The sequence below is a fragment of the Marmota monax genome, unplaced genomic scaffold (assembly GCF_021218885.2).
Source record: "Marmota monax isolate L192 unplaced genomic scaffold, Marmota_monax_Labrador192_F-V1.1 WCK01_AAM20220418_F8-fsc00014, whole genome shotgun sequence".
NCBI classification, from domain to species: domain Eukaryota; kingdom Metazoa; phylum Chordata; class Mammalia; order Rodentia; family Sciuridae; genus Marmota; species Marmota monax.
The window spans coordinates 4653456-4679264 of record NW_026695222.1 but is presented as its reverse complement, the minus strand read 5'-3'; the positions used below and the strand labels follow the sequence as shown (position 1 = coordinate 4679264).

The following is a 25809-nucleotide window of genomic DNA, read 5'->3' as shown; positions in this document are numbered from 1 at the left end:
GAGCACAGAGCTTTCCTGAGTACCTACTGTGTGCAGCAACCTCTGTTATTGATGGATGGTGCAGACAGCCACGTCAAATTACAAGACAGGTTTGGGAGGCTGCAAGTGTCTGTCATCTGATTCCCATCCCATCTGGCCTCCCCTGACATACTTCTCTCCTAGAGTTCTCCTTTCTTCCTTTGTCTCAGCAATTCCTTGCCATCGCCCCTCCTCTCCCTCTTCAATAGCAAGTGATTACCAGTTCTTCTCCATTCCAGTTCCCAAATCTCACCCCTCTCTCCCCTGGGCTCTCTTTTCAGGGATATTACTTCTCACCTGTATAGGTATATTTGCTTACCGATTGGTTTCTCAATATTCTCCTGACTTCCCTTGCCCCAAGCTCACCTCCATTTACTGTTTACTTGTTTTTTAGGGGCCTCAGTCTGATGAGAGTCTCCCTCTGAAGTCTTCCATGGTTTTTCATTGCTGGATGAATGAAGTAAAAAATCTTTAACTGGGAGGTCAGGAGGCTGCTCCTCCCTGCTGTGAGGCCTCCAGCTTCCTCTATCCTCTTCTACTTTCTCCAAGCCAGATGATCCCTAAACAAAGGAGCTGCTCCATTACTGCTTTTCACTTACACCCATGTGCCCCACCTTCCTGCCTTTTGCCCCATGTGCTCAGAACAGTTCCTGCCCTTGCTCCATGCTATCTCCTTGAAAGCTCACAGGGAACCCTCACCTGGAGGATCTGCCTGTCTGGACATCTGCTGGATCTTTAGACCTCTATGGAAGTTTGCAGAGCTTTTCCCTTTGAAGGGATTTGTCTAAGCATCATTGGAGATTCTGCCCATCACTTTCTCAAAGGCAACTGGGCATCAGCCCACTTTCTTGGACTCTTGGTATTCTTCTGGGCATGGTCGAATGCCTCTTGAACTTCTGTAGACCTGGATGGAGCATTTTGAAGTCTTTTTTTTTTTTTTTGTCTTGTTTTGTTCAGTAACTACCACCTGCAGAGATGGGAATCTCATCCTTTCACTTCTTGTTTCTCCACAGGGCCCTGGACTCCTCTGAGGTGTTGCTCCACCTGTTCCCTATTTTTTTTTTTTGCCCTGATTTCTCACCATTTCTGTGAACTGCTTTCTCCTCCTGAGCTGTGTGTTCTCTTCCCTTTAACTTCAGTGGTAACCATTAGGAAAACATACTCCCCAGGCCTAGACCAGCTTGTCTGGTCTAAATGTGGGGCGTGGTGTGTTTATAATTTCCTAGCAGGTTGTTGAACACGCTGTTATATGTGCAGCTAGAATGTTCTGCAATCCTTTAGGGAGAGTTGTTTTGTTTTCTTTTTTTTTAACTTTATTTTTATTTATTTTAATGTGGTGCTGAGGATCGAACCCAGGGCTTCACATGTGCTAGGCGCATGCTCTACCTGCTGAGCCACAACCCCAGCCTGAGTTGTTTTGTTTTCTTAAGAAGCAAAGATGAGTCCTCAGGAGAAGCAGCACTTCAACACAGGTTTTTATGTGTTGGTACCGGGGATTGAACCCAGGGGCACTTAACTGATGAGCAATATCCTAAGACCTTTTTATTTTATTTTTTTTATTTTGAGACAGTGTCTTACTAGATTGCTTACAGTCTTGCTAAATTGCTGAGTCTGGCTTTGAACTTGCAATCCTGCCTCAGTCTCCGGAGTTGCTGGGATTACAGGTGTGTGCCACCCTGATCAGCTAATGCAGAATTTTGAATGAAATGCCACCAGTATGCTGTAACCAATATGTGTAAAGGACACCCATATTAGAAATGCAGTGTTTGTAATTATGTAAGTTATTTCAATGTTTCCATATTTAATGTTTATTTCTGACACCAAATTCATGTCTTTTAGGTTTAAAATGTGAGAGTATTAGGTGCGAAATATTATGGTTTTCAATTTTAATTATTATCTGGAGTGTTCCTCTCAATTTGTTTCCTCTAGGATATATGAATAAAAATGTTATTAATTGAAATATCTCCTTTTTGTCAGTGTTTGCACTGGAAAATAAAACTAAATAAAAGTGTGTTCTTTTATTTCCCTGATTGTGAATAGAATAAAACTTTGATAAGTTAATTTTCAATGATAATTATTGTTCTTTGCCAGTAGGAGGAGAGAGAAAGGAATATTATTGTATTTAATCTGTTCTTTTGGTTATAAAAATGGTGTTTATTGAAGATAACTTTGATAATTCAGAAAAACATAAAAATGAAGATTGTTGTTTCACCATCCATGACAAACAAATCACTATAATAATGTTAAATACATAACATCTGTTTTCATTTTTTAGTAAAGTTGGGATAACATTGAACATGCAAATTTTATTGTTTTTCAAAAGAAACAATAAATTGTGATTATTTCCTTTATAATTCTATTTATGTAATGTAGTTAAACATGGTTTTAATGGTTGGATACTTTAAAAACATGTAGGTCTATAACTTATTTTAGGATCCTTTCATTACTGGGTATTCAGGTGTTTTTCATTCTGCTACTTAAAAATTAATTACTACTTGTCTTCACTATGTGGTTCCTTAAAAATTGTCATGTAGTATAACTTACAAGAAAACATGTTAATTAGATGTATACACAATTTAAATATGTGGTGTTTCAGACATTAGACATGAGATTAATTTGATGCAGGCATTTAAAAATCAAATTCATATAAGGAAAGGACCAGTTTTACTTGCCTTCATCTTGGCCCAAGTTTGGGGACTAAAGCATTCACAGACCATTAGCTCTAACACTTGACTCTTGAGACCACTTGTTGTAATGAGCTGTCAATTATTGTGCATCTAAGTGTAGTTAAAGGGACCATTGGGCTTGCAGTTTAAAAATCAACATTTATAAATGTGTAGGAATTGAATTATAAATGTAGTGGTTCAATGAGGAGCTATAGTATCCTGCCCCTTCTGGATGGAGTGTCTGTCTGGTCTCTGAAAGATTTTAGTGCCCATTAAAAAATAAGAAATAATAAAAATGGTGTAAACTTAAGTGTATAACTACATAATTTTTTATGTTTGGACATTTTTTTTAACCAAGAATATTTTTTGGGGGGGAATATTTTTTACCAAGAATTATGGTTTTTTGTTGTTGTTGTTCAACATATCAATTGAAAGTAATATACTGAATGTTTGAGGGAGAAGGATAGAAAAGTAGAGATATTCAAATGGGTCTTGGATTTATATGTAAGTCAGTAAAGCTATAATGTATCAAAAATGCATGTTCTTCATTACCTTTTATCACGAGTTTCTGAACAATATGCCTCTTCAATATTCATGTATATTTAAAATACTATTGCTTCTCATTATGTCATAACCAAGTAATGTTTTACATTTTTTCATGGTATAGATGGCCTTTGCTTTGAATGTGTCCCTGCTAAATGATCACTCTAAGAAACTCCTGGAATTTTTTTTTCCTTTGTTTTCTTTTTCTTCTTCTTTTTATTTTTTATTTTTATTTTTTTTTTTAGTATTTCAAAAGTACAATTTTGCCTTGTTCTGAAAGTTCAATGTGGTACATGAAGAACTCCCTTAAATTGTATTTCTTTCTTTCATTTTTTTAAACATAAAAGTAATGCATACTTGCCAGGCACACCTATAATCCCAGGGTCTCTAGAGACTGAGGCAAGAGAATTATAAGTTGGAGCCCAGCTTCAGCAATTTAGCGAGGCCTGAAGCAACTTAGGGAGAACCCTGTTTCAAAACAGAAAAATAAAAAGAGCTGGAATGTAGCTCAGTGGTAAAGCATCTCTGGATTCAGTGCCCAGTACCAAAAAATAAATAAATAAATTTATACCTGCTTGCTAGAAGGAAAAAATGTGGATGTACACAAAGTAAATATTTTATTCAATTTCACCCTGTCTTCAATTTCTCATTCTTCTCTAGAGAGTCATTAATAAGAGTGTGGCCAGTATTTCTCCAGATCTTTCATCCAAACTTTTACAAAGATAACACATGCTGATATACCAATGATAGATTTTCTTATATAAATAACCTCATTTCTTTCAAATAGTATATATAACACAGTATAACTCAGGAATCTACAAATCTGTGTCGAATGAAATGTCACATTGTATGTAGCTGTCATGAGTAGGAGTCAGCAAACTTTTTCTATAAAAAGCTGGAAGATGGAAAATAAATATTTTGTGTTTTGTGGGCTATATTGCTTCTATTGAGATTATTCAATGCTTCAGTCTCAAGTAGCCATAAACTATACCTAAAAGAATCAGTGTGGCTGAGTTCCAACAAATCTGTTGGTGAATAACAAAATTTGAGTTTCATATAATGATCATGTTTCATGAAATATTCTTCTTCTTTGGATTTTTCTCCCTAACCATTTAAATGTGTAAAAAAGCCCCAATCTTAGTTCATAAACTCTGCAAAAGCAGACAGCAGGCCTGATTTGGCTCTTGGGCTACATGGTTTGTCAACCTCTGGCCTAGAGTATTTAAAAAATTAGTCATTCACAAAATTAAATCATTACTTTTAAAAGGTAAGTAGCACCATGGGATTGGTGAATTAAGCTAAATAAAGAAAACCTTCTAATAATGAAGTAGTCATTAGACACCTTACCTACAGAGAGTGAAAGGAATCATTTAAGAAGCACAGGAAGAGAAGATTAATAAAAGGCAGAGAGTTAGTTGATATGAGGTGAAGGACAGGAGGCTCACAGTGAGTCTGAGTGTTGTGACCAGTTCACCCACTCCCTTGGTACTCCCCTGGGGAGAAATACTCCCAATCCTTTCTCACATTGTGCTTTCTGCAGAGAGAGACCTCTGTCTTCTCATATGAACTTGGCTTTTGCAGTGTTAGTTGGCAAGGGTCATCTTTGTAATCAATGATGATTTTGCACGTCTTCTGAATTGGATTTTTAAAAGTTTGTTAATTCTAATGTTTTTATATTAGTTATAAGAACATAAATGGAGATAGAAAAGATGGCCCAGGAAATAGTTTACATTTTAAGACTCCCCTGAGTTGATGCCTTATAGGGTTAATGCCGCCCCAGTCCCCCTTTCAAGGGATGCTCTCTGAGCACCTCCTGTGCTCTTGAATGGATCCTTTGCCAGGTTTATCTTTCCATAGCAATTCTGCTTTCAGACCAGTGAGAACACTGTGATCCAGTTTCGCTGCCTTCTGGAGCAATCGCTCTTATAATATAATAAAAATAAAACAACAGGGCACATATTGGGGTACCTGTGAAATTGCTATTTTCTTGCAGTTGCAAAATGCAGCATGCAATTCAAAAATGAAAATTTACTTCTCCTGAGAGAAAGGACAGTTTATTAAGGATTATGCTCTTTGATTTTATGCCTCATATGTGACTTAATGAAAGTGTGAGTGGTAAGAAGCAAAAATGGATTTGTTGAGTTTTTTTTTTTTTTTTTAATCTTAAACCACTTGTCCCGTGTTTCATTTTATTCATGTAAGGTGGAGAGTAAAATAATGTTTTATTTTCTTCCACTGTATAAATTGGCAATTTGGGGAATGAGAAATTTTATTAGATAATCAAATCTAACTATACATATTATGCATATGTATAATATGAACATATATAAATATATATAAAATATATTAAATATGTACATATTTACCAAATGTGTTTATTTGCACATATATATAAATATATGTTCATATGTATACATGTATTTATTTATACAAACACACAGAGATGCACACATATGAAAAGAGGTTATAGCTTTTACTCTTTTAAGAAGTTTGTGGTACATAATTAGGAAACTCTAGACCAGCATAAGAATATACTGGACGGGCCAGTGTATTTTCACTGGCCCGTCCTAGCTAATGTTGTAATTTGGGAAATGCCTTCCATGTTTTGCATGATCCATGCTCTTTGTTGCTTGACCAGGTCATGCTGCTTGACTTCTATGTAGCAGAACCAGTGTGAGGCACTGGGGACACAGTTGTGAATCTCCTCTTTTCCTGAAGTGGACTTTGTTCTGGGAAGAATAGATAGTAGTCCACAGGTTGCCGTGTGTCTGGGGGCAGGGAGTATTGAGAAGAAAATTAAAAGGAAAGGGAAAGAGAGGGACTGAAGTGTGTGTGTGTGTGTGTGCACATGTGTGTGTGTGTGCGTAAAGATAGTAATGGCCTATCACTGTCCTCACTTTTGTGTACCTTATACTTTTACATTAAAAAATACAGTGCAAACATTTCCCATGGTATTAGACATACTTCTAACAAGCATTATTTGGAAAGGATTACTCTCCGTATGATAAGATTTATTTAACTAGTAATCCAGTATTGTAAACTACTTTTTCTCTTTTTTTAAAATACTTTTTTAGTTGTTGATGGACCTTTATTTTTGATTTTGCTTATATACGGTGCTGAGAATTGAACCCAATGTCTCACACATGCTAGGCAAGCACTCTACCACTGAGCCACAACCCCAGCCCCTACTTTTTCTCTTTTAAAAAAATAATCCTGTGATAACCAGAGCTGTGGAGAATACCATTCACAGAAGATGCCCACTTTTGTATACCCTGAGGATAAATTCCTAGGAGCAGAATCATTGGATCAAAGAATAATCATGTTAAAGTTCTGGGTGTGTGTTCCTTGGTTTAAAAATATGTGGCTATTCTGTAACTCAACTAGTTTTCCTTCCCTCAGCCCCCTCTCCTCTTCTGTCCATATTTTCAAATCTAAGCAAAAGTAGGATTTGAGAAAATTCTCCATGTTTCAGGGACTCTCCTGTGGCCACAGCCTGCTTGAGTGGTGAGTCTTACTCTTTGTTTCTGAAGTCAGATGCTTGGGGCAGGGGAGAGAGCTGAGGCGCTTGTAATTGCATCACTGCACAAACTAACAAAGCCCTGTTGTTGCTCACAAACTTGGTATGAAATGAAGAAAAAAGACACGGAGCACAACAAACCAGCAGCCTTGGAAATGCAGGAGGGTGGGAGCAAGTTTCAACTTGTCATTCATTTGCGCTTTCTTTCTTTCTTTCTTTTTTTTTTTTACATCTCAAAAGTCTGAGAATATTGAGTTGCATTACAAAAGAGGCATTTAGTCTTTGGAGAAAACCATTTTATTCTTTTTAGCTTGCTTTTTGATACATGTTTCAATGCCAGCAAATCAAGTCAAATTTATTATTTTAGATGAAAATATCCTACTTTTCTATCACCTTCCATCGATTTTCTTTCAGGTGACATTATCTGTAATATTAATATGAATTAACAATGTAGACACATATAGCATCTCCTGTGTGCTGGACACTGTATTTCTTCACTTTAAAGCTAGACAGGGAAGTCTCACCTGGGGAGGTGCTGTCTGATTAGGAAACATGAAAGAGTCGTCATATAAAAATCTGTTGAGTGTTCCACACAGTATGAACTGCAAGTTCAGTGGCCCTGAGGTTGGAATGAGGTGGGCAAGTTTGAGCAACAGCTAGAAGGCCAGTGTGGATGACACTTAGTGGGAACAAATGGAGAAGGTTAAAGTTTTAATACCAAGGCACTAGAGGTTTAGTAGCTCTAATCCTTTATAGAAATCATAGCCAAAACTAGAAGGGCCCTGTGAATGCAGCACTTCTCAAACTCAGATAGGAACACACAAATCACCTGGGAATCTTGTTAAAATGCAGGTTCTGAGTCAGCAGGTCCAGGATGGGGCCTGGGACCATGCTACTCAAACAGGCTCCAGGGGATGTCAGTGCTAATGGTCTGTGGGCCATACTTTCAGTAGCAGGATGTTTAAACAGCAGCACGGGCTCAAAGCCTGCTGCTGAGCTGTGGGTGCAGAGCGCTGGTGGTCCAGCTCTGTCAGTTACGCGGCCTGCCAGCTGGCAGCCGAGGTGGCGGCACCTCTGCTTTCCAGGGATGTCCATTTGCGGTTAGTACTCCATACTGCACATCCTGAGAGCCCCTGCCAGGAGATTAGAGTAGACTTACATTTTCTTTTTTAATATGTGTTCTAAGTTTTTACTGGTGATCATGTATTAGTCTTCTAATCAGAAAAAAAATGAACAAATCAATTTTTTACAAAAGTAGAATAGACCCCTCTCTGTTGATGGGCCTCTCTTTTGTCTCACCTGATCTTTCAGAAGATCTCTGAGGTAGCTCTTTGAGTGAGTTATTAGACACTCAAGGTGCAGGTCCCTTTTTTATTACAGTAAGATACACATGATATTTTTCATCTTAGCTCTTTTTGAGTGAATAGATCAGTGTCATTAAGTACATGAAGTAATGTAAATGAAGTACATTCACATTACCACCATCCATTTGCAGAATTTTCTCATTTGCAAAACTAAAGCTGGGTCCTGTTGAACAATAACTCCTCATTCCCCTCTGTGGTCCCTATAAACTACCCCATTCTGTTTTCTTTCACTATGAAATTGATAGCTCTAAGCCCTTTATGGAAGTAGAAATAATGCAGTGTGTGTCATTTTGTTATTGGCTTATTTCACTTAGCATAGTGTCCTCAAGGCTCATCCATGTCACTGCATGTGTCAGAATTTCGTTCCTTTTTGATGCTGAAACACATTCCATGTTGTTTATCCATTCCTCTATTGATGGATGCTTGAGCTGCTTCAATCTTTTAGCTCTGTGAACGTGGATACGTGAATAATGCTGTTATGAATGTGGGTGTGCAAATATCGCTATATTCTTGCTTTGAGACTTAAAAGTTTTATTTTTATTTTTGGTGCCAGGGTTAAGAGACATTTAACCATTGAGCCACATCCCCAGCCCTTTTTCGTAATTTATTGAGAAACAGGGTTTTACTGAGTTGCTTAGGGCCTCTCTAAGTTGCTGAGGTTGGCTTTGAACTTACGATCCTCCTGCCTCAGCCTCCAGAGCTGCTGGGATTACAGGCGTGCGCCACCCGCACCTGGCTGAGACTTAACATTTTTATACTCCATTTTCAACTGCCTGTATGTTTTGCATGATTCATGCTCTTTGTTGATCCTGATCTGTTTCTCTGGTCATCTGCTCCACCCACATGTGGGCCGAGAAGTCAACATTCCTCTCCCAACTTGAGGTAGGGGTTGGTGTGTACCACCCCAGCTCCCTTGCCTGTGGAGTAAGATAACTAGAAGAGTGTGTTCTCCCCGTTTCCCAGGGTTCTCCATTGGGACTAGCCTCCAGTTCCCATGGTGGGAACTTGCTTGATAGCCTGCCCTGTGTTGACCTCCTTCTCTGGCTCATTTCCCCATTCTCCTACTAGCATTTCTTGGAATCACCTCATAAATATATTTCTTGTTCTCAACCTTGACTTAGGTTATACTTCATGGGGAAAACAAACAAGCAAGCAAACAAACAAAAACAACAAAGAATCGAGAAGGTGCCCTGTGAATATCTGTTTGTGCTTAGTTGTGTTCTGTTGTTGGAGAGCAACAGGGAGATTAGGATATTTGTGGTGGACTCCTTTGGTTGGTGCACCTGACTCTCCACCCCATTCAGCCAGGTGTCCAAGAAGACAGCTAAACCTGTTCGCATCAGCATTTAACCCTTATAACATTTTTATCCATAAAAGGTATATTTTTAAATTCCCCTTTTGCCTCTCTACCATTCTACTTTAGTTACCGTACATGGAGCTAGATCCCAAAGAAAGAAGCAAAAACAGTTCTACAGATAAGTAGGCTTCTTGTTGGTTAAGATAGTAATTTTCTATATATAGATTCTTGTTTCTGGCTTTGCTACCATATGTAGCCTCTGGGGCTCCTCTTGGTTGTATCTAGTTTGTTGTTCTTGGCTCATTTTGACAATTCTCTGTGTATTGTATTTTTAATATAAAAGTATGTCTTCGGCAGCGAGCTTGGAAACAGATTAAGTTTCTTGTACCCGAGTTGCTTCTGAAAATGAAAATGGACTGCGGCCAGCAATGTATGTCAGAGCTCTGTGTCAGTGTCTTTGAGGGAGTCTGGCTTTTAGGGAGGTGTGAATTTTCATTGGTCTCTGGGATTTTGTAGTGCCTAGTTAGAACACTTAGCAGCCAATGCTCTTTAAGGTGGGCAGTTATTGTCAAACCACAGAGAGTTGGACCCTAGACTTGTGATATCAGAGGGAAAATGTGTATGTCTCTGAAGACTGCAGCTAAGGACCACCTTCCCCAAACCGGAAAGCGATCTTGAGCCAAATCTGTGCGTCGTGCAGTAGTTTCATGCATGCTTTAGAATGTCTGCTTACATCTTCCTCTCTCAAGTGTAAAAGGTAAATTACTTTAATTGATGTGTCTTCTAGCTGGTTTAGAGTAAATGAATAACTTTCAATCTAGAAAGCCATTTTGTCTACCAGAAAAGATAGTCATATCTCTGCAAGGGTTTTCCCCTCAAAGTCATTGAAAGAGCACATAGCAGATGTTTTTTTGTGTTTGGATTGTTTTCCCAGGAAACGTATGGATGATGTTTACTTGTGATGGTTCAGTTCCCTACATTAGAAACCAGTTTATCTAATCTTCCATGTTGGAGGTTGGAAATCTTTGTTGATTTTGAACAAAGCCAACTATCTGGGGAAATTTTTCTTTCACCATTTTTTTTCTCAGGAGAGAGAGATCAGATAAGCAAGAAATGAATATGGAAACCCTAATAAAGCAAACATTGTTGTTGTTTCTCTGAACTAACAGAGAACATCGTATTCAATGCGCCCATCAGAATGTAGGTGGGCTAATGTAGAATGGGAAAATGAAGCCAACTCTTCTTTGGAAAATGAACCTCTGAGGGTTTCCTGGGAGGGCAGCTCGTCCTCTCTAAGCTTTCCTTCAACTGTGTGCCTCCTGGCTGGCACACAGCAGTGTGAAATTACATGAAATTAGAGGACACTTAGGGTGATATTAGTAGCATGTCTTGACTTTCTTTTATTGTTTAAAGAGCAAGAACAGATTTCTACTCAGGCCTGATCTGCTTTACTGGAGACTTGTGAGCATGAACAGTTCTGTCTGTCTTGCCGTTAATCTTTCTGTTCATCTATTGACTGATCAGTTGATTTACCAATGGATTGACTAATAGATCTGTCAATCTCCCTGCCCCTCCCCTTCTCTTCCTTTTCCTGCCCTCCCTTTCTTTTCCTACCTCCTTTCCTTCCCTTCCTTCTTTCCTTTTTTTCCCTTTCTTCCCTACTTTTGAACTAAAATCTAAACTGAAGCTGGACTCGGGCATCTTCTTGAAAGTTAGCATTAGAGCTCTGAATTCTAATCTTACCATGGGTCTTCATAATAAAATATCACCCAGTCTCTGTGACCTGTAACCTCTTCACCTGTTTAGACAAAGACTGAGGTCAGTGCCTTTCAGTTCAGTCAGCAATTATGGGCATAAGCTTTGGATCATAGTTTAGATTCCAGCTCTGCTGGTTCCTGTGTATGTGACACTGGGCAGCTTGCTTAACCTCATTGTGCCTCTACATCCTGATCCCTGATATTAGGTTTGTGCCCACTGACTGTAGGATGAATGAGGTAGTACATATAAATTGCTTAGAGCAGTTCTTGGTACATACTAAATGCATAATAAACATTAACTTTAATAGTATGGTGTGTTAGTCAGCTTTGTGTTCTTGTGGCCAAAAAATCCAACAATTACAGCATAGAAGAGGGAATATTTGTTTTGGCTCATGGCTCAGAGGTTCAGTCCATGGTCTGCTGAGTCCATTGCTCTAGACCCATGGTGAGGCCGAACATCATGGTGGAAGAGTGTGGTGGAGGAGTGCTGCTCTGTTCATGGCAGCCAGGAATCAGAGAGACAGCAGGGGGAAGGGACCACAGGGAAGATGCACACTTCCAGGGTATGCCCCCAGTGACCCACTTCCTCCACCAAAGCCACACCTGTCTCGAGTTACCACCCATTCAAACTGGAATGAGAATGGACCAATCAGTTTACACCTCTCACAATCTAATCCTTTTATCACTGAATATTCCTGTACTAAACAGGAGCTTTTGGGGAACACTTCATGTCCCAGCCATAACATATTGTCTCATCAATATAGATATATTAATGTAGACATCCTTTTCTCTAATCCTATCTTCTTTCCTTGCCCCCGTTCACAAAGCTCACAGTCTAGTATTGAGACAAGCATAACTGCTTTGTAAAAATAGAGGAAGGTGACATGTACCAGTGTATGAAAGGAAAAGAAGGTATTTGCCAAGGAGAGAAGTCAGGAGGACCATGGTAAATAGGGAAACTATATTAGGAGTCAGGGAATAGCGTGGCTTGCTCCGAACTGAGTTTGCTTCTAAGTGGTGGAAAGCTGGGAATATAGCAATTAATTTGTTGTGGCTAGTGTTTAGGATGCTTGTAGGGTGATGGGGAGAAATGGTGATTATACACCTCGGGTTTGCACAGTTTGCACCAGCACACCTGAGTTTCTACCAAAGCTCCTGGCTCTCCACCATGGTGATTCCTTTCCATGTGTAGAGCAAGGCAGTTATAAGGGGGGATAGGATGGACTCATTTATTCATTGAAAAATCTTCATCATTTTTATTCTCAGGGGTATGAACTTCTTTTCTTTATATTGATATTATTTAATCTCAGGGCTCATGTATCTGTTGCCAAGCTTTGGGGATGAGGTACCTCAGCTATTGTTCTTAAATTTAATAGTGAAACTGCTTTGTATGACACGTAGAACTCCATGTTAATTATTATGAGGCTTCAGGCTTGGAGCTCCTCCTAACTTATGGTGGGACCTCAACAACCTGCTTTCCAAGTCATGTTTTTTTGTGGGATGAAAGACTTGGTGTAGGTGTTTATGGAAGTCTGATGAAGTTTCTATGGGCCCCTTCTCTAAATAAATTTTCAAATGTACAAAATGAAATACACAGTACTACCAAGGAATTCATGGTATTGAAATATACATACAAAAATAATCAATGAATTTGTGCCAGGAAAATATATGTATCTCTTATTACCATGTGAAATGAGGCATTCACAATGCTTGTAACTTTGAATTATTGGCAAAGACAGTGTTATCTTGCAATATCTGCAACAATCCTTGTGTGATATAAGAATACCAGAAGTTGCCTTGGAAGATTAAAGTCAAAGGTGCTGCAAATACAACTGTAGTTGGAGATGCTAAACTGGAGGAGATGCTAAACTTCATTTAGAGGTTATTGAAAACAACACAAGTTTATTGAACCTTTGATTATATCTATGGACCTCTTTGGTCACCTGTGGAACTGAGGTTATTAAAATTTGTACTAGGTAATTTCTACGATTTTTTTTCCTTTGCTAAATTTATGGCTATCAAATTAGCAAATACTGGAATTCCTATATAATTGATAAAGACCATGTCATTGACAATGAGAAAAACCAAGGTGTTCATAGAATAATGGAGATAAGTCCATCTAAGGTTTTTTAACCCATGTATTTTTTCCATAAGGCATATCATAAACGAGCTTTGATGATCATCTATCTTAGGGTTCATTTTAAACAAAATGAAATAAATAAAAAACACATATTACTTGGAATAGCTGGTGCTAAGCAGACAGCAAGAAGGACATGTTCTATAGTATAGGAGCTGAAACACTATGCCAGAGTGGAGCCTGGTTCAACCTCAGCTGGGGTCATGTGCGTCTGGCAGTGATTTTTGTGCTTCTCTGTGCATGTCCACCAAAGATTGCAAAAGTGCTGTGAGAATTGATTTTTCAATTATAAATTAATTTTAGCAAGTAGGTGAATTTGCAAATATGAAAATCATGAATAATAAGAATTGACCATATATTCTAATATTTCTCTGAACTTGAGGTCTAATGTTGCCGTTCTTCCCATAAGAAGACCTTCATAGTTTGGTTATTAAACTACTCTAAGTCTCTGTTTTTTTTTAATTCACAAAATGAATATGTTAGAATAGATTAGTAGCAGTAGACTTAAATAAAAATCACAGAAGTAATTTTTATTTATATGAAATCTCAAGGGATAATGCAGTAATGACCTTTCCACCTTCCCTATACCTCCTGCCTCTGCAAATTTTGCCAAGAATGAACAGAAAACAATTGTGCTAGATTTCCAAGTCCACTTTCCTTTGCCCAATTAGGTAATAGTCTATTTGTCTGACAATTATTTATTGGGTAAGGCACAGTTCTAGATGCTATTAATGCACCTCATTCACCAAATTAATTTATTGAAGCTGTTTTTAAAAACAGACTATACTTTATTTGTAATTCTTAGGGAAAAAAAGTCATATGCTATTTCCGATTCTTTTGAACTCTCTTTGACTATCAATTGACCCAAATTTGATGTTGTTTGGAATATATCAGATTCACTTAGGAGATCAGTCCAGGCTTGGTTCACCTTGATCTGCGCATCCTTCATCTATGAGATTGGAACCAGGAAGGACCTGCTCATTTGTTACTGATTTGTTACTACTCATTTGTTATTGATGGTAGGTCACTTGGAAAGCAGTGTACCACCCACAGGATAAACCCATTAACAGGACATCCAGTATTTGTTTGGTCATCTTTGTTACTCTGTAGGTTTTTCTGCTGTTGTCTCCTAGAAGGTTGTCATAATTGAGATGCTTTCCCCTCTGGAGGATACATTTCACATTCCACAGGTGCAAAAATAGAAAACCATCATCATATGCATTAAGATACTCCTGAAGTGGACTGCTAGAGTTTAGTTGAACTAAAGCAAATTATAATTTTACATATGATAATTGACATCATTTTTCATGGACTTCAATGTGAAAAAAATAAAAGCAAAACTCAAGATTATACTTAGCTCTTCAAAATAGATTCATTCATCTGGGAATTAACAGTAGATTCGGATCACTTTGTTTTAATCCATCCAGTGAGTATATTTTAGTTATGAAATCTTATTTATCAAAGTACTAATGTTTTATGGGTAAATCTTTCATCACTGGTAACTCTATTCCTGAGGGAAAAATATTTTTCCCTGAAATGCCATTTTCATTAGGCAATGATGAGTTTAATTTTTTAATTTTGTACTTCTATACAAAAGTTGGCCTAGGGAAAACCCACTACTAAACTGTGGGGCAACTTCAGTTTTAACTTGTGTTGTTTCATTATCTGCAGTCACTGATTTTTAATAAGTCTGTTGATGCCTAGTTCAAAAGGTGGGGTCAAAGAATCTGGTCGACAAGGAAACCCTGTTCCAACTGTGCTAGACATTTGACCCCAGTGAACTCTGCTTCCCAGAACTGATGCTCTTGTACATTCTTCTCATTGACTCCAGGCTTAGCTATGTCACTTGAGTTAGACAATGGGACATTAGCAAACATGATGTAAGAAGAGGTTTAAGAGCACTTGGGCTTTTCTTGTTGTACTGCTTCCTTTTGGAAGTCAGCTTTGATACTGTGTAAGAGCTTAGACTAAGCCTGTTAATTGATCCTCCATATGGAGGGAGACCCTGAAGCCTGACAGGCCATCTTGAATGTTCCAGCCTCAATCAAGCTCCCAGCTGAATGTAGACAACTGACTGACCTCAGCTATACCACGTGGATCAGAACTGCCCAGATGAGCCCAGCAAGTGGGTTTTGAGAAATATTAAATCATTATTGACTTAAGTCATGTAGTTATATCGTGGTCAGTTACACAGCAAAAAAAAGAATTGAAACCATGCCCTACTTCAAGAGGTCTGTGCAAACCAGCTGTGGTGGAGCACCCTGGTAATCTCAGCTACTCAGCAATCTGAAGTAGGAGGATCACAAGTTCAAGGCCAGCTTGGGCAATGTAGTAAGACTGTTTCTCAAAATGCAAAATGAAAAGGGCTGGGGTTCGGGGAGGCAGGGATGTAGCTCAGTGGTAGAGAGATCTTGGTCAATCCCCAGTACTGGGGCCAGGGAGGAAGAAATCAGTGCAAAAAGCTATGTTCTGCAAAGACCTCGTGCATGTTTTGGTTCATAGAAAATTGCTTTCATAATGCTATAATACCAGAAAAACACAGTGAGCAAGGGCACAACATGTATGTGTGCTGGGAGGCTGTTAAATTGTGGTATCATTGCTTTTACCTTTGCAACTGAATACCATGTGTGCAACATCTTTATTTTCACAAAGGATACACCTGAAGAAGGTACCATCAAAAGTAATTGCTCTTTTATTCCTTCTGATTGTGAAAGATACTGAAAAGTGTTAAAAAAAAAGAGACCCAGAATCTTACCACCAAGAGGCTAACTTTGGGACATTTTCACATTATAAAGACAGTTAATTTAAAAAACAACACACTCACAAACTTTTCTTGATGCTTCTTTGAAAGCCTCAAGTATACAGTAGTTAATTTGATCCATTTGAGAGCACACATGCTGAGATCCTTATAAATCTGATTATAAGCATGGACACAGCTATATAGTTACTTGTATTGGATGTACAGTTTGTGATGCCCCATTCATTCCATTTCCTTCTCCATACTTCTGTCATATCACTCATCCTAAAATACAAAGCTGGCTTAGTTTCTGCCTATGTAGTAGCTCCATACTGCCTCTGGCATAGTGGTTCTCAACCAGGGCATCTGGCAACATCTGGAGCTGTTATTAACTGTGCATGGGGGTATTCTTGTTCTTTACTGTACTAGCTATAAAAAGGGTGCTACTTACTGCTTTCTAGGAGTAGAGTCTAGGATGCTGTTAAGCATCCTGCAATGCACAGGACAACCCCCACTATGGTAAGGAATCATCCAGCACAAGCTGTCTGTATTGCCACTGTTGAGAGACCTTGCTGTAGGGCAAGGCTCAGTCTTCTACCTGTTGTTGCCCTTTCTGATCTCACATCTCTGACCACTCATGTATCTTCCTTCAGCAGTGCCAAGCAGCTTCCTGTTTTCATATCTTCTTGCCTTTGTGGGTCTTTGCTTATGTTGTTCCCACAGTCTAGAATATTGGAATACCCTTTCTCTGGTGGTAATCATTCCTCGTGATAGATTTATGACTCTGTTTTTTGCGTACTTCCGCTTCTCTGATTACACTGAGTTGCATGATTACTTTTTAAAATCTATTGTCCCTACAAACTTGTAAGTATAAGGTTGCTAGGACCAACTTACATGGCTAGTAAATGTTTAAGTGAATGGGTGAATGTTTGAGTGAGAACACAACTGGAAAAGAGGTTGAAGTTGCAAGGGTTCATGGCAGTGTGTGGCCCACCTTCCATCAATTTTCTTTCTAGTGGGTGAATTATTCCTGCAAAGACTCTGTGGACAACAATTGTCCCTGCTGTACATGGTTTTGAGGGGTCAGAGAACCAGAGGATGGAGATGTGAGATCAGAAATGGCGACAACAGGTAGGAAACTAACCCTTGCCTCACAGTGAGGTCTCTCAATAGTGCCAATGCAGACAGGTTGTGCTGGATGATTCCTTGCTGTGGCTGGGGGTGTCCTGTGCATTGCAATATGTTTAACAGTATCTTAGACTCTACTCCTAGAAAATAGTTCTGATGTAATTGTACTTCATGGTGATTCTGCCTCTGAATCCTACTTCTAGTGCCTGATCCTTACCTAGATGGCTTTGTGCATAGCTCCTGGCACACCCTGACACCCTTAGCATTTCTTCCACAGGTACTCTATGGAGCATACATTATGCTCCAGGGCTTGTCTTGGCAATAGGGACATAGAGACGGGCCAGACCAGACATAGTGCCTGCCCTTATGTAGAAATACTGTCATACTTGGTCCTCCTTCAGTTATTCCTGATTCAGTCCAGCTTCTCATCCACACATATGATCCACTGTCACCCCTTGCCTTTCTGTCATTGGTATCATTGATTTCTAAGTGTCTGGATGGCAGTGATAGCCCATGGACCTCTTTTTATCCCTTTATTAGGTATCAGGATCAACTTATGGGGTGGTGATAGGAGGCTGGAGGGAATAGAGAGACAGCTTCAGATACACAAGCGGTGGGGAGACAGCTTCATGCCCCAGATGGCTACTTGTAAGGACTGGGGAGGGCAGGATTTTTAGATGAGTGAAGGAGTGGTTCAAGACACTACCTTTTGCCCTAAACCATATTACCATTAATTTAACCTAATATAGATCTATTGTTTTCCATCTTGTTTGTACATCAGTCTTGCCTAAGCCTCTTCTTAAAAATATTGTTGTTGGAATTTAACCCCAAAGATGTTATAATGGGTATAGTGTATGTCCTGGGCAGTGGAATTTTTAAAAGTTTCTCAGATCAATCTATCGTGTACCCAACTTTGAGAACCATTGATATAATTTAAAGTTAATCATGGTAATGTTTCCAAAGTGATGTAATACTTATTGAGAATTTTGTAATTTTAATGTACATAATAAATTAGCAGTTGTAATGTTCAAATTTATAATTTAAATATGATAATTTAAAATCCAACTTTTTGGTAAATAATATTGTATAGCCTTCTTCTTTCCCTTATCCTCTCCCATGACCCTGAAACTTAGAAAAAAATATCACAGAGAAGCAGCTGCCCAGTCTTCATATTGGAGGAAGTTGGAAGGAAACCATTTTTTTTAGATAATGTACCCATGAAGAGACTAAATTAGAACATTTTTTCTTGGTTCCCATTTGCTTCTGTTTCCAAAACCTACGACCTTAAGAAATGAGTTGAAAGAACCCGCAGGGTCCCAAATATTCCTTCAAAGAGGCTCCTCATTATTTTTCAGAGTTTTCATTTTATTACAGATGATGCATTTGTTACGAATGTGCCAGTTAAGAAGAATGTGAAAGAACTTCTGAATCCCTTCTAATCATCTTCCCCATTCCAGGTCCTCCAGGTCCTGCCCACATGTGTTTGGATTCCCTTTTATGTTTCCAAATATTGGTGAGAAGGGGTCTTGCCCACCTGTCAGACTGGTCATGCTGATGACTGGTGATTGGGAATGAATTTGCCATTATTTCAAATATGAGAGCTACAAATGGGAGTCTCATCCTTTCCATGGTACTGCATGACCAGCACTGAATTTATTTTTTGTTTGTTTTATTGTGCTTTGTTTTAAAGAATGTCCAGGACCCAGTGACTTTTGCCTGTGAGTGGGTAAGCACTGCTATTGAATGGCTGATTTTGGCAGAAGGCTATATTTTCCAACACCAAATTATAACCATCTTAACTTAACAGAATTTTAGATTACTGTATTCTGTTTCACTTCAGGAGGGAATATTAGAAGCAATTGTCAGGATAATATGGATAGTGTGAAGTTCACATTTCTTCACAATAAATGCATATATATAAAAAATCATACATTTTTAAAAGAACAACTAAGGATCAGTTTTTTTTTTTTTTTTAACGTGGTCCATCCACACTGTGGACTGTTTTTTTAAATTTTTTTTTTAGAACTTTATCTGTCTATTTATTTATTTATTTAATGTGATGCTGAGGATCAACCCATGCTAGGCAAGCATTCTACCACTGAGCTACAACCCCAGCCCCTCATTGTTTATGGAATGTCCCAGGTTCACCCTTCTTTGATGTGCCATTCTGAGTAGAAGAAATGGGAGGGAGGAATTATTTGCCTAAGGAGACATTTGAAGTTACAGCAGAACCAGAACCATAGAACAAGACAGGCTTTGTCTCTTAAGGGCATTAATTTACAAGAAATATTTAGTCTTGGATGTTTTTTCCAGTCTTTGTTATTTTTATAGTTATACTCTATAATAGATTAAGAAGCCTGCCAGTAGATGCTCATATGAAATTCATGAATGTGAAGATAATTGCTTATATTTGTGCTGCCAAATCTTGGAAATTTGGTTAGAAATCATATGTAATTGCCATTTGGTTGAGAGCTTAAACTCTTAATTTCTTAAAGTTATTTATTTATTTTCTTTATTGTGATATAATAGTACTTTTTGACTTTTTCTGTATTACCTAAGTTTTTTTAAGCTATTCTGAAGGATGAAGTTTAATGTCACTTCTAGTACTGGCCCACATGATTTATGCCCCTTTAGTAAATTTTTAATAAACTTTAAAGCTGGAAAGAAACTTGGAGATCCTCTTATGGCAATTCACTTGACAGATGAGAAAGTTGAGCCCTAGAGAGCTGGGCATCTTTGCTGGAATCACAGAGATGGTCTGAAGCCAAGTTGGCCACTAGAAGTCAAATATTTGACTCCACACTGAGTTCATTTTAACTTTGGTGGAGAATAAAAACTGCAGATATTGTCTTAGGTTGGTTTCTCCCATAGCTGGTTTGACAAGGTTTAGCATATAAGTAGCTTACCACCACCACTTGAGGTGGTGGTCCCAGGAAACACCAGCACCAGACTTGAGGAAATGAGGAAAGAAAGCAAAGGCAGCCATGCCTTCTACAGTGGGTGACTGAGGCGTCTGTGTGCTGGGCACCTTTTTGGAGGCTGCAGGACCACATTTCAGTGTTATTCCACTGGGGAGGCGAGGAGTGGGGCTATTGGTTTGGCACCTCCTGGGTCAGTGTTTTAGGACTTCTCCTGATAACCTCTCTCTCAACACTTGTTTTAGTCAGCTTTTGCTTCACTGTGACCAAAAGATTTGACAAGAACAATTAGAGACGCAAAAGTTTATTTTGGCTTACAGTTCCAGAGGTTCAGTGAATGGTTGGCCGAGTCTATAGCTCCGGGCCCAAGGAGATGTAGACCATCATGAGAAAGGCATGGCAGAGGAAGACAGCTGAGGACACAATGGCCAGGAAGCAGAGCTCTGCTCACCAGGGACAAAACTCAAACCCCAAAGGTATACCCCCAGCAATCTATTTCCTCCAATCCCATCCTACCTGTCTAATCACCACCCAGTTAATCCATCTCAGTGGATTAATCCACTGATTAGATTGCATTTCATAATCTATAGTCATTTCACCTCTGAACATTCTTGCATTGCTTTGTACATGGGCTTTTGAGGGTTACTCCATATCTAAACCATAATTGGAAAGCCCACTGTCAAGAGTCTTGATTCCTAGATTGAGACCTTTCCAGTGAACTTGGGACCTGAGTCAATAGGAATGTGGAGGGATGGGGGTAGATCACTGGCAACTTCTGCAGGCTGTCACTCACTCAGACAAAAGGAAAAAGGTTGTCAACGGAGCTGCTACACTGGATGCTCTTCTGATAGGACGGACACCTTGTCTGTATGCTTCGTGCTCTCATATAGGAAAAATGGGACTGAGAAATAAGTACTGAATTTGAAGCTATTGATGTAGTAAATTATCTGTTTGACACTCCAAAGTGTCCACTTTCTCCAGCCTGTTCTTTCCAAGGCTGAGGGCAGATTGCTGCATTGGGGGCTTCCTGACCTTCTGGCTTCTGGAAGGCAGTGGCAAGTTCTAGAGGAGACTGGAAGGAAGGGAGTCATGAGGTGAAGGCGTTGATTCCACAAGATTTCTTCTTGCCAGAATGCTGTTGCCTGTCTCTGTCCTTCTCCTGGAAGCTATTGAGACTATCAGGAGGCCCTTTGCTATAACTACAGCTGCCTTTTCTGGATTACTATGGCTCTGTCCTCTTGCCACTACAGACTTAGGACACTTCACATTCCCTGGTTGGTTTCCCTATGTCCTACCACACCTGGTAAATAGCACTTAACAAACTCCTTTAGTTGTCTTACTCAAGCATCCCATCTGTTTCCTGCTGGGACCTCAACTGAGGTACCATCTTGGAGGCATTTGCTCTCTAGACAGAATTGGATGAAGTGAAACAGCTAGAGATGTTATGAAGATATAAGATAATGAAGCATAAGATGTACTTGAGCCCTAAGGACACTCAGCATGTAGGATGCATTAACAGAAGAAGATATCTTTGGAGGAGTACCTTAGGAGGTAATTGGTAAAATGGTTTCTTTTCTGCTCTGTGGGTAGGCCTGTTTGAGTAGTGGATTGAAAATCAGAAACTCTGCCTTATTATGATCATGCACGGTTAATTACGATGTATTTAAGTCTATAAGGTGAAATAGTATATAATTCAGAGAAACAGAAGGGTACAGTTGGGTCTCTCTTCTGGAAATTTTAGAGATTTGTCTCATGTAAGTATTTTAGATAACTAAGTATTTTCCTCTTAATTTCTTCTATTTCTCATCCATCCAGTGGGTTATAATTCAGTTTTTGAGATTTTATTTTTAGACAACTGTTATGAAAGGCATTTCAGGCTGCTTAGAAAAAGATACTGTAGCAACAGAAAACACTCATTCTGTAGAAATTTACCATGAACTTAAGAATGAATAGTGTTTGATCATTGCTTTCAAGGAAATCACAATGCAGTCGAGAAAATAGAATTTCACATGTATAATAACATATACCAAGTATAACAATAAATGTTTCATATTATTTTATATATAGTGTTATATGTCTCTAAATGAAGGTATAGTTAAATCAAGAAAAGGCAGAGAGGTTAGTGAGCAACAGAAAATGCTTCATAGAGCAAGTGACATTGAGTTGGTTCTTGAAGGATGATAATGAGCTTATCGGGGAGATAAAGAAAGATGGAAGAAAAGAAGGTGTGGAGTTTCCTGTTGGTTTGAGAGTTAGTGAAGCATATGATTTGGCCAAAGTTCTGGTGGCCTTTGGAGGAGTGCCTGGACTTAAGTCCAAGGATAAAATGGTAATCCGATCCTTAATAATCACTGTCACTTTAAATAATACAGATTGCACACCCTCTGAAAATATTAAAGAAATCTAAGCAAAAGAAAAACAATGTTTTTAAGAATCTTCAGACATTTAATGGGAAACATTACTAGACTTCAGATAGCAAATGTTCTGCACATGGAGCATGTATGTTTTTAATTCACCAGCGTCTCAAAGTAGGGAGATAGACCCATTGGCATCTGCAATTAGTATGCACCTTTGCTCAGATTATTTCAAATTTATCAGTATACAGTTACCTTGTATCATTATAGAATGCCTAAAATATGGACATACGAAATGTTTTATGATGGTATGACTTTGCAATTACTAATTATTATGTTAATATCCCCATGTCACAATTACCCATCTAGCAGAACCTATCTGATACTCTTACCATAAGAAATACTTGTGCCTTATTTCTTCTAATTATGCTAGTTCCTAAAGCTTTAGGGATCAGTAATCTTGGTATTCTCAGGTGGTCTAATTGGCAGGCTGTCTTATTGATGCCACTGCTGTGGACAGAATGAATTCATGATTGCTGCTTACTCAGTAGGACTCTGATAAATAAGAATTCCTCTGTGGAGGAATCAGCAAAAATGGTGATTAGACTAAATGAATATAATAATCCAAGATTTGTGAACAGAAACCCTTAAACTGGTCATGATACAGGCTGTTTTAATGTCAAGAAACTTGAAGTTTCATGAGTTATAGGGATAAGAACAAAGTCCAGTCAATGGAGCTGAAGTACAAAAGTCCAGAATGAGGCTTATCCTCCCTCTATGAAGGGAGTCTCTATCTCTCTATATATTTATCTTCTTGTTCTCCTACTTGCTACACTGCTCCTCTATATTAGCTATCTCTTGCTTCCTGACAGACCACTCCAAATCTTATTGACTTGAAACTACCACCACCATTTAGCATCCTTAACAATTCTTTGAACTGACTGGGCTCAGCTGGGCAGTTCTCATGCATGTAACTCCCTACATTTGACCATAAGTAAAAGCCAGCCAACTTTGAGAAGAGGGGAAATAGATTTTACTTCTCAACAGCAAGAGCTACACACAATTTACAACCACTATTTTATTATTATTATCATTATTATTATTTGCACATGGCCTAACATATCCTTCAGCCCCTACTATTCATGGAAACTTTTAGTTAAGTGTCAATCATCAATTGCCTATATCTTCTGTGTCTTCTAATTCAAATTCTTTCAAGACATACTTATGTTGGTGCTGGCTGTGCAGTCATCTGGACTAGAGAGGGCCAAGTCTTATGCTGCTAAGGGTTTCCTTTAAGGGATTAAAATGGAACATTCTGTCTCATAGAAGCAAGATTAGTATTGGCAATGGGGGATGAGTAGAGAACGTTAGTACCCTGAACAGGAACTCTTAGTGCCTGCCCATTCCACTAAGTTTGAGGTAACTTTCTTTCATTGGTCAAGAAAGCTCTGTCTGACTTATCTTCTGCCTTACAACTTTTTCTTGAGCCATTTTCTCCTATATTCTCCAGCTTCTTCATTTTTTCTTTACCGTTCCTCCAATGTGTCTCTCCCCTCTGTACTCTGTGTCCGTCCATGTCACTGAGATGAGAAGATTCTCTTCTCTCTCCTCACCTCTGTCTGTCACATAACTTCTAACTTACTTTCCAAATATCAACTTAAATATCACTTCTTGAGGGGGATCATGAAACCTTCTGGATTAAATCTCATCTCCTGTTCCATCTCCATTTCCTTCATCACACTAATCTCACTTTGTAACTTTACCTCTGTGTGACTACTTGGTTGCTGTTTACCTTCCACTGTAGGCTCTAGAAGGCCCAGGAATGCTGCTGTCATCCCCTGAGCGGTAGTGGCTGTGCTTAGTTTGTGTTTGACACATATTTATTATTTATACCAATGAAAAATTGGAGGCAGTTGCCTTGAAAAAGAAAGGATTAAGGGGAAGAAGTTAAGAGTAGCCTTGTTTTGAGGGATATCAGGACATAGTTTCATAGGGACTCCTTCCATTTGATGGTGATTTCTTGCGAGTTAGTGAAGTCCTATCATGAAGAACATAAGGATGGAGCCTGCGTGGTGTTTTTTGAAATGTAGCAGGAATTCCTGCTCCGAGATGAACCATAAATTCCTGGTTAAAAGCCAGGATTTTTGCTTCCATCATCCTGTGGCCCCTGATCTATACATAGAGATCTCAGTGATAGCCCAACTTTGTGATTGTTGGGCTAGAACTGCTCATTCCATTCCCATTTACTCTCCCATGAAACCAGTAACATGTTTGACTGAAAGCCAAAGATTGGCTAGATTATATTTTGGGATATGATGTGCCTGCTGAGCATAATCTCCGTGAGATCATCTTTGTTCTTCTGTGGCATGTTATTTATCTAAAAGAAAAGTTAGTGGAAAAATCAAAATGGCAGAAGGGACACAGAAAGTTGGAGTAGGAAATAAGATTTTTGTTTTGTTCAAATATTTTGTAGTTTGAATTCTAGGATTTTTCAATCCCCATTTTTAATGATTGGGATAAAAGATAAAGGCAAACATATCGGTTCATTTAATACAGTAAAATAATTTCATAACTTTACTGAAAGCCTTGGTCTTTGTTGAGGACCAAGCCTTTAATTCATGGACCTTTGAGGGGATGTTCAAGATCCAAACTATTGCAGATTTTTAAGTAGGAAAGTAATGAATAATTGTAAATTTGCTACTAATTTAATATTTCAATTCATTTATTTAGTTAATTTATTTTACTGAAATAATTTAAATATGTATTGAATTATATGTGTGTGTGTGTGTGTGTGTGTGTGTGTCTCCATGGAGGATATAAAAACGAATAGCAGTTGGTATATGATCTTGAAGTTTATATGTACTCAGCAAATCTAGTGTGCACCTCTGATATGAGTTTCTACGGAAAGATTCTAATCAAGAGGATTTGAAGAGGGATGGAGTAGTTGTGGTGTTTGTATACTGGGGTCATAATTTGAGCTGAGTCTCCATGGATGAGTAGACTTAGAAAAAGTTGAGCCCAAAAGAGAGAGGAGAAAGCATTCCAGGCTCTGGGAACCTTGTGTGAAAGTTAAGGTATAAGAGTGAGCAAGAGCACCCTTTCACATTCCAGAGGCAGTGAAGACACATGGTTGGGGATGGGAGGTTACAGGGTGGAGAGCTATGGTAAGCTGCTGGGGGAGACCCTGGGAGGCCAGGGCACAGGGGTTGAATGCTTACAAGCAGGGAACAACACTTCCTAAAGCCTGTGATTTGGGGAATTATTTCCTCTGCAGTTAGCTAAGTAGTTGTTGACGAGACAGGCTAGAGTCAGTGAGATTGTAGTAATAGGAGCTAAGAAGAAAGTGCATAGAATAGAGTTCATAGAAAGAACA

General features: G+C 38.7%; 1 protein-coding gene across 9 annotated transcripts in view; it reads left to right on the top strand.

Moving 5' to 3' along the window:
* Plcb4 (phospholipase C beta 4) overlaps positions 1 to 25809 on the top strand; it is a 381354-nt gene that overhangs the window by 50263 nt on the left and 305282 nt on the right. The window contains exon 1 of one of the 9 annotated variants that reach the window (XM_046433514.2): positions 9579 to 17167. The exons of the other annotated variants lie outside the window; for them this stretch is intronic. The gene's annotated coding sequence lies outside the window, so the exon portion shown is untranslated. Of the gene's footprint in view, positions 1 to 9578; positions 17168 to 25809 lie in introns of those variants that run through there. 9 annotated transcript variants of the gene reach the window in all.